The sequence below is a fragment of the Hyperolius riggenbachi genome, chromosome 9 (assembly GCF_040937935.1).
Source record: "Hyperolius riggenbachi isolate aHypRig1 chromosome 9, aHypRig1.pri, whole genome shotgun sequence".
Lineage (NCBI taxonomy): Eukaryota > Metazoa > Chordata > Amphibia > Anura > Hyperoliidae > Hyperolius > Hyperolius riggenbachi.
The window spans coordinates 147,766,448-147,778,119 of NC_090654.1; the positions used below are offsets into that span (position 1 = coordinate 147,766,448).

At 45.0% G+C, this 11,672-nt stretch overlaps 1 protein-coding gene across 5 annotated transcripts in view; it reads left to right on the forward strand.

Moving 5' to 3' along the window:
• The window catches only part of SUN2 (Sad1 and UNC84 domain containing 2), a 981,481-nt gene that overhangs the window by 344,530 nt on the left and 625,279 nt on the right, over positions 1 to 11,672 (forward strand). The gene's annotated exons all lie outside the window — the stretch shown is intronic.

Consider the following 11,672-nt stretch of genomic DNA (forward strand, 5'->3'; position numbering starts at 1 on the left):
TTACCTTTGATGTGTGCTTATCAGCAAGTCTGTTATTCTTAAGAAGACGCAAGCCGCATACCATACTGCAAAGCATTCTGGGGCTCTCCCCTCGGCTGCTAATGAGACGTTACAGCAGCTTGTAATCGCGTAGCACTGATAAATCTCGAGCAGACTACACTGCAGGAGTCAGCTATTGTTCCTAGCCACATGGCTCATTAATATTCACTGCACACTGTGTTATTTAGTACAAGCTTATCTGTGATCAGGAAGCAGGCAGGACATGACGACACATTTGACAGAAAAACATGGAGCCTGCCATGAGCTGTCAGGAGCATCTATCTCTGCATATACTATATACAAATTCTGTGAAATCCAAACGTGGACAGTGAAATGCATATGTAATGTAAGTACAGCCAATCTTTAGCTACTGATATATGTGTTTATTTTCTCTGAGACCTTATACCTAACAGCTCCTCTTTAAGTCAAGAAACAATTATAACCAAAAGGTAAGGTAAAAGGTTGCACGCTCATTTATCACTAACCATGTAGGTTACACAATATTATATATAGTATCTAAGTTGAGTCATCATCTGTTGGTAGTAAAATAGAATTATGACAAATGATATTTGAATCATAAGAATTGAGAAAGTGTGTATGTATGTATGGCTTTATACACAGAATCACAAAATGATTAGCATGTGACGCTTAGTGTAATGGAGCGCACATGCAGCCTAGTGGAGGCAGAAGAATCAGCGTGCTTCTGAGCCGTTCGTTATGCGCCGGCCAGAAGCGCAGAGGGGATGACATACTGCGCGCACAGGGCGCAGTATGTCCGGGTGGGGGGGTCAACAGAGTCGGGAGGCACCGGGAGAAATAGTAGATGAACGGCGGCAGACGGAGGGGGGCAGGAGGAGCTGAAGGTAATTACTTGTACTCCCCCACACACTGCCACAATGTTAGTTTCAGTTGTGGTATCCTTTAAAGCTACAGTACAGAAGATAAAATGTTTTTTTTAATAAGCAGAGTAAAGCATGAGAAACACTGAACCTCACTGCAGGCTGCAGCACAATTTATAACATAGGAAGGGGAGCCTCGCTGTGGTTATTGGCTTACAGTAATTGGCACTACACAGCAAGCAGAACAGGTTACAGAGGAACATAATGTACACGTGTAAAGCCTCATCTACACGCGTAGATGAGGCTCCAATCCAGCGGCTCGATTAGCCGCCGGATCGCCTCTTCCGCGTCCCCGCGCGTACCTGTCGCGTCCCCATGCGCGCCGGATTCGATAACCGCTCGTTCCTTGCGCCACTTATCTTCCGCTCGATTCCCTGCCATTGTCCCCTCGCGGGGAACGAGCAGGGAATCGGCAGTAGCAAGATCCGACCTGTAACATCGGAGCCTCATGTACGTGTGTAGATGAGGCTTTATATAAACATTAATGAGATGAGAACCATAAGTTGTCCTAGTTCCATGGATGAACCAAGTTTAGTGTATTTTTTCCCTCTGGTCTTTAATCTCTAAAGTTTACATGTCAAACACTGGTCTGTGAGTATTTTTACCCTCTGCGGCTGCCTTCTCCCCCCCCCCCCCCCGGCTCTTGATAATGCAGACACCTATCCTGGCTAAACCTATCTCTGTTTACCTATGCTACAGTCCCCTAATAATGGCTACACCCATAACTGGCTACCTATGTTGTGGCCACCTATTTCTGCCTTCCTATACTTTGGCAACCTACTACTGGCTACACCTAACCCTGGCTACCTACTACTGGCTACCTGTAATGTGACCACCAACTTCTGGCTACACCTACCCCTGGCTACCTATGCTGCGGATACCTATTAATGGCTACACCCAAACCTGGCTACCTATGTTGCGGTCACCTATTTCTGCCTTCCTATACTGCGGTAACCTACTACTGGCTACACCGATCCCTGTCTACCTACGATTCAGCTACCAACTGCTGGCTACCTTTGTTACGACTACCTACTACTGGCTACATACATACCTGGCTACCTATACTGAGGAAACCTACTACTGTCAATACCCATACGTGGCTACCTATGCTGTGGACACCTACTACTAGTTATACCTATACCTGGCTGCCTATAGTACGGCAAACTACTACTGGCAACACCCATATGTGGCTACCTTTGCTGCGGCAAACTGCTACTGGCAACACCCATATGTGGCTACCTACTACTGGCAACACCCATACCTGGCTACCTTTGTTGCGGACAACTATTTCTGCCTTCCTATACTGCGTCAACCTACTACTGTCTACACATATCCCTGTCTACCTATGCTAAGACTACGTACTACTGGCTACACACATACCTGGCTACCTATAATGCGGCAAACTACTACCGGTTACACCCATACATGGCTACCTATGCTATGATAACCTACTACTAGCTACGCCTATATCTGGCTACCTATACTGCGGCTACACCAATACCTGGCTACCAATAATACGGCAACCTACTACCGGCTACACCCAAACCTGGCTATCTATGCAGCGGCCATCTACTAATGGCTATACCTATTCCTGGCTACCTATACAGTGGCAATCTTTTTTTGCAGGTCCTCTGCGATTTCCTCACTAGGGAGGAGATTGTCTTTGTCCTATGGAAAGGGTGAGAACAGGAGCCCTTATGATGCATTTTTGTTAAGACTATGTGAAAATCAGGAATGTGGGTAATACATACTCAAAAGGTTGGGTTGCACTTCTGCAACTACCGAGAATGCATGAGGGAAAAAACAGTTTCCGCTCGTTATACCGGATCCTTCTGGAACTTGGTAGTCGCTCTTCTCCTTTGGTCCTATGTACTGGTGGGCGGAGCCAATCAGTAGTAGGGGTGACGCTTCAAGGAGATGTAGAGCACGGTAGCACGGTGGTGGAGGTGCCCTTAAAACTTGAGTTTCACAGTACTGTAATAAGTAAATAAAGGAGGTCTCTTTCCTCACATGAAGCCTCACACTGATGGAAAAAGAAGTCTTTATCATAAAATAAACGGTTATGCAGCATATGCAATGAGTAAAAGATTATCGCAGATCCACTTTAAAGGGAACCTAAATTGAGAGGAATTTGGATGTTTCCTTTTAAACAATACCAGTTGTCTCATTTCTTCTGATCTTTTGCAGCAATAGTGGCTGATTCACAGACCTGAAACACGCATGCAGCTAATCCAGTCTGACTACAGTCAGATCACCTGATCTGCATGCTTGTTCAGGGGCTGTGGCTAAAAGTATAAGGGACCCAGGATCAGCAGGAGAGTCATGCAACTGGTATTTTAAAAGTAAAAATCCATATCCTTTTCAGTTTACATCATGCATGGGCAAACTTGGCCCTCCAGCTGTTGAGGAACGGCAAGTCCCACAATGCATTGCAGGACAGTCATGACTCATAAAGTAAAAAGCATTGTGGGATTTCTATTTCCTTAACGGCTGGAGGGCTAAGTTTGCCCATGCCTGGTTTATTTCCTATTTAGCAGCCTGTGCTACCAATCAAACTTTTTTACTGTGAAAGACACCTCACACAGGGAAGAAATTAAATAACTATAACTATGCATGGAATAATTGTATGTGGTTTTCGATATGTACTGATCTATATTTGTTACACAAACAATAGGAAGGTTCTGTTGAGGCCCCGTTTTGAGATTTTTCAAACATATCCAACATCTTAAAAAAATGTATATAACCACAAAGAAAGGGGGAAAAAAATTACAGTGGCTGATACTCGTATGTACAGCAGCATTTATTCCACTAGAACCAAGATGGGAATGGTTGAGGCAAATCTGTTCCATTCTACTGTGCAGGTGTTTGTGCATTAACCACCCTGGCGTTCTATTAAGATCGCCAGGGCGGCTGCGGGAGGGTTTTTTTTTAATTAAAAAAAAAACTATTTCATGCAGCCAACTAAAAGTTGGCTGCATGAAAACCCACTAGAGGGCGCTCCCGATGCGAACTTCTGATCGCCTCCGGCAATCAGAAGTAACAAGGAAGGCTGCAATGAGCAGCCTTCCTTGTTTGGCTTTCCTCGTCACTATGGCGACGAGCGGAGTGACGTCATGGATGTCAGCCGACGTCCTGACGTCAGCCGCCTCCGATCCAGCCCTTAGCGCTGGCCAGAACTATTTGTTCCGGCTGCGCAGGGCTCGGGCGGCTGGGGGGACCCTCTTTCGTCGCTGCACGCGGCGGATCACCGCAGAGCGGCAGCGATCAGGTAGCACACGCGGCTGGCAAAGTGCCGGCTGCATGTGCTGCTTTTTATTTGATAAAAATCGGCCCAGCAGGGCCTGAGCGGCACCCTCTGGCGGTAATGGACAAGCTGAGCTCGTCCATACCGCTAAGGTGGTTAAGCATACTCAATTGTTCACAAACATTTGTAATACTAGAACACAAGTGTAAAAAGTGTTACTGTCCACTACTTGTATTACCAACGAGCATTTACCAATGTAGCTTGAGTGCTAGCACTTGACACGCTCGGCTGAGGAGGAAGTCTCTTTTGTACTCAATTGTTTCCCTTTAAATGTAAGTTCTCACAAGTGTTTTTAATTTATTTAAAAAAAATTGTAAGTGATACTTTAGCCCAAAGAAAGAAAATTTGACAAAAAAATAAAAGGGGTTGGGGTGGATGAGAAGGGGAGTTAGCAAGCGTGTGGTGGACTCTCCTCATGCCCTCTGTTCCCCCCTTCTTTTAATGCACTGACCTTCTGAAGATATTTCCTGGTGGGGTGTGTCAGTGAAGACTATGCAGGCGTTGCCCAGCAATAAACGTTCTAGATCATGCAGCCAGGAGCGCTCTGTTTATGCACACTACATTACAACTATGTAGTACACATGTGCAGAATGCTCCCGGCTATGATCAAGGACAGCCCTTGCTGGGCAGCCACTGTGCAGACTTTACTAACCCTCTTGAGCAGAAGGAAAATTCCAAGGGTCTTTGCACAAAAAATGAGGGCAACACAATGGGGAGGCGGAGAACAGTGGTCATGAACAGTGCCCATCACACATGCCTGCTTCCTCCAGTTTAATTTTTTTTACATAGACTAAAGGTCTCCTTTAAAGGACACCGTAAATACTTCCTTCAGCTCAATGTATGTTCCCTCACAGTCCCCTTAGATCAGGGGTCTCAAACTCGCGGCCCATTTGCGGCCCTCGATACAATATTTTGTGGCCCTCGTCGGCAATAGCTTCCTTATAGTTCACTTCAGTGCTCCCAAGTAAACCGCCGCATCCCCGCCGCTAAACGAGGGCTGCAGAGCCCCCAAATCGCGGGGGGGGCAATCCGCCGGCATTTCCTGGAAGGGGCAGAGGTTTCAGCTTCAGCTCTGCCCCTCCTGACGTCAATCGCCGCACGGATCGCCGCCTCTCCCCGCCCCTCTCTGTGAAGGAAGAGTGAGAGAGGCGGCGATGCGCCGCGATTGTGAAATTCCTTATGCGACCCAGCCTCATCCTGACTTTGCCTCCTGCGGCCCCCAGGTAAATTGAGTTTGAGACCCTTGCCTTAGATAGTTTTCTAATTACCGGTACTGTGGCAGGCTGTACTTTTGTGCATAAGCATGCCTTGGCAGCTTGCATTCTCCCCAGGAGCAAAGCATGAGTTATAGCATCAAAAATGGTTAACACTTAAGATTACTGGCATTGAAGCAAGGGAGCGGCTGAAAAGGACAGTGAGGGAGCCAATGGACCTTATAGGGCTTTAGGAAGCCCCTGATAAGTATAAATGCACCTATGTTACTGTTCTCAAGTGTAATTGTAAGAAATGTTTTAAACATAATTGGATATTATTGTATCTGAAGACTAACATTGAATGTAAACAATTTTTATTTTTTGAAATTATTTTATTAATATAAAAACAACAAATTGCAAATATAAATAAAACTCAATAAATCAAATTGCACTTGTGTTCATTTTCCAAGAAAACAAGATCTTAGTTCTTAATTAATAAAAACTAACAATATAACATTACATATTCTCTATTACTTATTTTGGTTTTAACTTCTGTTAACAAATGTCTACTCAAGAACACAACAATATTTAAAAAAGGCAAAAACTCCCTTAGGACCCAATCACACTTGAACGTTTTGTAGGCGATTTCGGCAAAATGCTCAAACACTAGCGATTTTGGATGTGCTACTGTAATTAAACCCTGTGGGCCTGTTCGTTCTTGGGCGATTTGCACTCATCGCCTCAATTCGTCTAAAATTGTGACACGCATATGCGTCACCTGCACCATTTTGACTATTTCCCACCAAACGCATGTAATTGCTATAGAAGCGCTAAACGCGATCACAGAAAAATTGTTGCACTACAGTGATTTTTCCGCGTAAGACTCACTCCCGCAAAGCGTTTTGCACTTCTAAAGGCTCATATACACATCAGACCATACTCTTTTGAAAATGAAAGATCACAGACCAATTTTACCCCCTTCCATGTAGTATGAGAGCCATACCTACACAGTCTATTCTATGGAGCTGAACTCCCCATCAGATAGAAATCTTTGCAAGATGCTGCACACAAAGATGTTGTAGACATGCAAAAGATCAGTATCTGCAAAAGATCTGTTCCTGCAAAAGATTCGTTCCTGCAAATTGTTAAATAAGGTGTGTATGATGATCTGCAGATCTCATAGACTATCATTGCAATTTTCAGGAACAGATCTTTGACAGGAACAGATCTTTTGCAGGTACTGATCTTTTGTGTCTGTACAGCATCTGTGTGTGCAGCATCTTGCAAAGATTTTTTTCTAATGGGGAGTTCAGCGCCATAGAAAAGACTGTGAAGGTATGGCTCTCATACTACATGGAAGGGGGTAAAATTGGTCTGTGATCTTTCATTTTCAAAAGACTATGGTCTGATGTGTGTATGTGGCCTTAGGCATTTTTGTCTCCAGTGCAACTCAATTCTTTTGATTAGCAGAAGTAGAGTGAGCAGCACTGCAGACATAAACCCAGATGCATATCACATGGATTCTATCATGAAGCATTAGCATGTATGTATATATCGAATCGAAAATGACAATAAGCTTGTAAGAGTCTTAGCTACTATTTATTTTGATTGGTGTCTGAACTCTAACAATAATGAAAAAACAAAGTTATCTATTCAAAAATAGATTCTCTGAGCTAATCGACCAACTTGTTAGAGCTCAGTCCATCTTCCTAAATAGCTAATGTTATTTATACACTTCCAAAACATTAAAACACAGTATATGCAGGACACAACTTAGCAATGAACTAGTTTAAAAAAAAATACATCAATTATAAAATCATATGTTGTTTATATTTTTCTGTAGGACAATTAGTAAAAACAAGCCAGAGTAATAAAAAAAAATATAAAACATAGAAACTGATTATGTTGCTCCTACTTACCATACATTCCACAGCCTGCTGCTTTCTAGGAGAGGAAGCAACAGGCTGAAGAACACGTGAGAAAGCAAAGCAGCAAATGGTGAACAGTCTGCTTTGATTTGGAATCTTCGTTAAGAGATCAACATTTATTGTATATGTAGATGTCGTATTTGTCATACTCTGGTTTGATGTTACAAATGACCATACTGCATTAATATATATTTAATTTTTTAAATAACTACAATAGGGATACTATTAAAAGAAAAGGCTGTACATGCAAGGCCACGAGAAGCATTCGGCATGATTGAATTCCCGCTGCTGGGAGTATTTTGTTCATTAGTGATTTTTGCATACTATGGTTTAAAGAGAGTCTGAAGCGAGAATAAATCTCGCTTCAGACCTCATAGATAGCAGGGGCATGTGTGCCCCTGCTAAAACACCGCTATCCCGCGGCTTAACGGGGGTCCCTTCACCCCCAAATCCCCTCGGTGCAGCGGGGGAGCGCTTCCTGGTTGGGGCAGGGCTAACCGCCACAGCCCTGCCCCACGCGCGTCTGTCAGCGCGTATCTCCGCCTCTCCCTTGCCCCTCTCAGTCTTCCTTCACTGAGAGGGGCGGGGAGAGGCGGCGATGCGCCGCTGATAGACGCGACTGGAGGCAGGGCTGCAGCCGTTAGCCCTGCCTCCAGGAAGAGTAAATTCACGACCAACGATTGCGGGGGTGGGTTTGGGGGTGAAGGGACCCCCGTTTAGCGGCGCGATAGCGGCGGTTTAGCAGGGCCACACGTGCCCCTGCTAACTATCAGCTCTGAAGCGAGATTTATTCTCGCTTCAGAGTCTCTTTAACCACTTCAGGATTCTGCGTACGCTTAAGTACGCCCCTGAATCCTGTATGAGCGGCCGATCCATGTCAGTTCACGGAGGGTGTCTCCGTGAACACCCTGCGAGCCGCCGATCGCGGCTCGCAGGGTAAATGTAAACACATGGGGAAGATCTTCCCCGATGTTTACAGATATACGACGCTGCTGCGCAGCAGCGCCGTAGAGAAGATTGGTGATCCCTGGCCTCTGATTGGCCGGGGATCGCCGGCATCTGATAAGCTAAAGCCTATCCCATCAGGCGCAGGACGGAAATCCATCCGGCGCCGCTCACAGGGGTAGGGAAGGGGAAGGAGGCCAGGAAGCGCTGCGGAGGGGGGCTTTGAAGAGCTCCCCCCCCCGCAAGCGCAAGCAGCCGGCGGCGATCAGACCACCCCAGCAGGACATCCCCCTAGTGGGGAAAAAAGGGGGGAAGTCTGATCGGCCTGGCTGCTATCTGATCGGTGCTGCGGGCTGGAGGGCCCACGCAGCACCGATCAGCAAAAAACCACATGGTACAGAAGTGGTTAAAGAAAAGTGTCAGTGCACAGGACCATGACCATAAAACTGCTGGAGTGCTATAGCCCAATAGCAGTCCATGCAATCACATAAAAAAAGGTGGGCAAGCACATCCAATGGAATTAGATTTATATACTATTTCAAAGGTACATACATATAGGCTACAGACAATGCAGAGAGAAGGTACAAGTAGTACACTACTTGTACCTTCTCTCTGCACGGTCGGTAGCCTATATGTATGTACCTTTGAAATAGAAGATAATAAATCTAATTCCATTGGATGTGCTTGCCCACCTTTTTTTATGTGATTGCATGGACTGCTATTGGGCTATAGCACTCCAGCAGTTTTATAGTCATGGTCCTGTGCACTGACACTTTTCTTTAAACCATAGTCAGCAACCCTTTTTTTCAGTCAGTAGCACGGACCTGCGTTCGCTGAGGTTCTCGCACGCAGTGACCTTATGGTTCAGTCCGCTTTACACGTAGGCCGTCAAGATGTGGACTCCTTTTTGGAGGAAGAAAGGGAAGTTGCCCCAACCACTCATGAGACAAAAAGCCTGGAGAACAAACTGTATACTCTGATGGAGAGAGAAGTGAGGAAATATTGGATAATTGCGACTCTAACAAAGTAAAAGTCAGTGGCGAGAACTCCTAGGGGGGTATGTTTTTATCACCCCCCACTACTTGTACCTTCTCTCTGCACGGTCTGTAGCCTATGTGTATGTACCTTTGAAATAGGAGATAATAAATCTAATTGCATTGGATGTGCTTGCCCACATTTTTGCCTTTTTTTATGTGAGCGATTTTTGCATAATGTAAACAACTTGCCAAGTAGCAGTAGCGCGATTAGGGCACATGTGGCTTGCTACAGCACGTTTCCATTAGTAGGCAATGTGCCAGATTTGGTGTGTGTGAAAAGGGGGTCACCGTTGCTTACAGGAAGGGTCAAGACTTTTTTGGCCCACTTAAGCTATATTTCCCCCCCCCCCCCAAACCTAAAAGACTACTGTAATTCCCCCCCCCCCCCCTTAAAAAAAAAATCTTACCTAGGGCTTCTACCAATCCCCTACAGACATCCTGTGCCCGCACATGGATAAAAACAAACCTCTGGACCCCACCGCTGGCTTATTTTCAGGAGTTTTAATACTTTAAATGTTACAACCCACCTGTGTGACCAAGCGTATTTGCTCCCACTGACATCAATAGGATTTTAAAAAATGGAAGCAAGTGTGTAGCCATGGTTGCATTGGCGCAGTAGGTTGCAACATTAAAATCAAATTCTGATAGTGAGCAGGCAGGTTCGTTTTTGTCCCAGCACAGGCATAGGGTTAATGCTGGGGACCTACAGAAGCCCCAAGTAAGGTCAATTTTTTTTTTAAAGGTTACAGTAGTCCTTTAAAAATATACCTTTAAAGTGTACCCAAGTCAAAACTGGGGTACACAAAAGCAGATACTTACCTAAATAGAAGGAAGCCTCAGGATCCTATTGAGGCTCTCGTCAGTGGTCTGCTGTCCCAGTTTTTGTGCCCCCCCACAAAACTTAGTGACAATGCATTGTAGTTCATCCTACCGGGGCTACGCGGCTCCTCCTTCTGCATTCATGCTAATGCATTGCAAGATCGAGTTCAAATGCAAAGTAGCATGGAGCCGCTAGTTGCGCAGGAAGAGCCACACAGCCAGGACGAGGAGTGGGACCACTCAGCATGAAAGGCACTACAGACCAGAGGGAAGACTCAAAAAGGATACTAAGGCTTCCCACTCTCAGATGTAGTTATTCATTTTGAACATGAGCTTCGGCTCGGATTCTCTTTAAAAGGAGTCATCAGGCTACTTAAACGAAAGCCGATTTACTTACCTGGGGCTTTCTCCAGCCCCTTGCAGCTGAATGTCCTACGCTGAAAGCTCAGTTCGCAGCCTGGGGTCCTCGTACTGTGCAAAGGATGATCTGATGACTCATTTGTTTGCAACATGTATAGCATGTAAGTGACTTTAATTAAAAGATCATTGCCATGTTGTACCCTGCATATAATGTTTGAATTGTGTTATTAACCTTGCTTGCTGCACAACTGCTGACCAGGTCTTATTGGTTTTTAGTTAAATGGATAATTTCATACTAAGGTTTTTAGTGATGCAGTGTTATGAATAAAATCTATAATTGGAAAAATATATTTTTTTTTATACCAATGTAGTATCCACACTACACTTACCTCATAAATTTATTTTCACTTCGTTATCACTTTAAAGTGACTCAAAGATGAATAATAATAAAAGATTTATACATACATACCTGGTGCTTTCTCCAGCCCCATCCGCACGGATCGAACCCCCCCCCCTCCTCAGCCTTCGTCTTCTACACTGGGTCCCATTACTTCCTCCAGATGCAGTTAGTTGAACGCATGCACAGCGCCTCCCTCTAGCGCCTGCCTTATGCATGTTTCTGCACAGTACAGAGGGAGCGCACTGCGCTTGCTGAGACTGGCCCCTACTGGCAGAAGTAATGGGACCCGGTGTGGAAGAGGGAGAAGACTGGGGGCAAGGGAGCAATCCGTACTGATGGGGCTGGAGAAAGCCCAAAGTATGTATAAATCTTGTATTATTATTCAGTTCCTAGTTTCTTTAATATTGAAATACAATCATATTCATTATTGTTACAGTTCAGACACCACAGTGCACATACACCTATATGCATACCTCCCAACCTTTTGAGATGAGAAAAAGGGACACTTAAGCCACGCCCCTGCCTACACCCCCACCACGTCACACATACCATAAAGATTTCATAAGAAAAATATGTTTTATAACTAAACAACACTGGTGCCCCGCCGGCAGCCCCAGGTGAGTAAAACTCTTTTTTCAGAGACTTAAAGAGTAACTGTCAGGCTGCAGAAGCTAATTTAAACCTCTATTCTCCTGTGTTTAGAAGGAAGCCAAAAAGGCAATACTGTAGTAAAAAATCTCTCTTACAT